Raw genomic sequence first — 2932 nt, forward strand, 5'->3', positions numbered from 1 at the left:
AGAAGAGGACATTGGATAGTCAAAGTTGGTGGGGAAAGAAGCACAGTTCTCTTAAAACATGTTAAATCTGATGCCTTGTATTTCTTAAGAAACAAAAGACATCTATCTGTCCAAATTAATGTGGGGATGAAGTTGGCGTAAAAATAAGAAGGCAGCAATTGAAACCATATCTCTTGTTGTGTTTTTACAGTTCTGATCACAAATGCTCATTTACAATAAAGAGTATTAACTTAAAGCAAATGATTAGATTATACTCACATAAAATAAGTCCTGTATTTTATTATTGAAAAGCATTCTATTATTGAAAAAGCTTTTTATGGTAGAGAAATAGAGATTTAGGATGGCAGACCATCTTCATCAACCCTAAATTGATGATCATAAAACATATATTAAGTGTAAAAAATGGAGCTGTAATTTCAAATATAAATAATTCAAAACAAAGTGAATTTGATGGACTTTCTGCTTTGTTCATTTTTATTTTTACTCCTCCTTTAAGCATGATTCTCAACTTTCACATTGCATATCCAAATACTTCCATTTTAAAATGCTGCATTCTATATGTTGATGCTGGAAATCTATGTTATTTGAGTGCCTGAAAGTAATTTAAGAGCCAGAAATTAATGATAGAGACCAAATTTTTCAAAAAAGATTATAAAAAGAAGAGATTCTTACTACAAAAAAAGTCACTATTTTCTATTACAACTAGGACTAAGGGAAAAATTATTTCATCAAAGCAGCATCACATATATATTTGAAGCACTTATCTGTTCTCTAACTCAGTAAAGATTTCACAGATTGATTCTTTTTTCTCATTTAGCTCTAACAGTCAGAGAAAAATAGACATTTTAAAATAATAATAATAATGACAACATAAATTTAAATAACAAAGGAGCTTTTTTTTTTTCCCCAAAGTAACCCAACAGAAGAGGTATATAGCTATCTCCATGGACTTATCAAATAAAGGAAAACGTGCTCTATTTGTAGCTAAGTTTTGTTTGGGGGGCGGGGGATATGTTGGATGTGTCTGGAGGCTCATTAAAACCCTCTAATAATTTTCAAAACATGCTAACTGCAGACAGAGGTTGAATTCTAAAACACTTTTTTAAAATTTTGTATGTAAGTCATCACAGAAGCAAACAAATGATCAAAATGGTGAACAAATTAACTGAAGGGTAATAGTCACTATGCAACCTACCTATATCTCTATAAAATAACAAAAATGCTATCAGCACATGACAAGAAAAACAATATTTAAATAATTGAGGAAAAATCTGCTTAAAAATTCTTGCTGAAATGTTTTGGTTTCACCTGAGCAAACCATCAATTCAATGATCCAAAGTGATTGAGCTGATTTTATCTCAAAGCACAATACCTGTGAGCACAGTCTTATTTTGAAAAACAAAATTACATATAGATACATATATACACATATGTATATTATTTATTTAATCTATAATTATTTAACCATATTTTTATTAGAACCTGTTTAACTTATTTAGATTTGCTAGATAATATATGTGACTTTAATTTAGACTACTAAAAAGTGAATTTGTTTTACTTTTTTAGTATGAGAGTAAAATATTATTTCAATGTAATTTTTACATGATTGCTGATTCAAAGTGGCAAAAATAAATTTTTTTGAGCATGAAAAATTTAAACAGTTATCTATAAAGTCTGGGCTTTGGACAAGTGAGTAATTGGCTTGATCTTTTTGTCCTTTCCTACACTGTTCACCAATTACACATTTTGCTTTTGAAAATCAAGGTGGGAATCTAAATTACAACAGGTTTTTCTCACTTGACCTCTCTTACTTTGCTTACAGGCTTTAGAAAGATAATTACTTATTTACATCAAAAGGCTTTTGCTAGGTTATTTAAAAAACAAATCTGTTTACTTCTCTTTACAGGTGAAACGATCTAAATGTGTTGGCCTCACATATAAAAAGGATAAATGAATAAAGTCCCTGCATACTCTCTGTACTCGTAGCAACATATCTCCCATGACCCAAAAGCCAGGGATCCCAGAGGAAGCAATTCAGCATTCAAAACCACTAACATTCCATTGTAAGTCAATCATACTTCCTATTTATTGAAAAAAGATCTCGAATTTTTCTTCCTCAGAGCACTGATTGTTGCACACTCATTCATGGGAGCTTTATGTTGGAAGTAATTTTGTACACCTCCATGTTTGCTGGCCTTCAACACATACAGTTCTTTTACACTTGATACCATTTCAAGGGGTGTGTGTGTGTGTGTGTGTGTGTGTGTGTGTATGTGTGTTCTTAGTTGCTGAGTCATAACTTTGGTACTTCTTTTCCATTACTTTTGCTTTGTAATAGGTTGCAAACTTCTGCAATCCTCTTTCTTCCTAGACAGTCGTCACATAAATCTTGGGTTCAAGTCTTCTTTGTTCTACATTCCAACAAACCCCATGCTGTAGCCTTACTCCCGATGATACAATTCGGGACATGATCACAACCTCATCACTTTGCAAAACTTTGAACTGAAGTTGTGCAATAATAACACTAACTGTCATTCATTAAGTAAACCTGCAATTCAGCAGGTTAAATCCTTGCAACCCCTTTCACCTTTGTCCGGTGGAAGATATGTCTTTTCCAGAAACCCATTTTGAAGTAATCAACTCTTCTTTATCTGTTGAATTCTGCGTATCTATCACAGTCGCTATTGCAGGTTTGTCCACGGATTTGTACACATTTGTCTTTCTTGATGCCCTAGACTGTAAACTCATTAAGGGCTATATTTTTTTTAATATATGCCCATTAGCTAGAACTATACTAGATATGTAACAGATTCTTAATAATTTTTTTTCAATAAATAAATCCTTACAACAATACAGTAATGTAGGCATCATTAGCACATTTTAATTTGAGAAACTCAGGACTGGGAGGTTAAGTAAATGTTCCCAGTTCTTA

This window comes from Mandrillus leucophaeus, unplaced genomic scaffold (genome assembly GCF_000951045.1).
Source record: "Mandrillus leucophaeus isolate KB7577 unplaced genomic scaffold, Mleu.le_1.0 Scaffold635, whole genome shotgun sequence".
Classification (NCBI taxonomy): Eukaryota; Metazoa; Chordata; class Mammalia; order Primates; family Cercopithecidae; genus Mandrillus; species Mandrillus leucophaeus.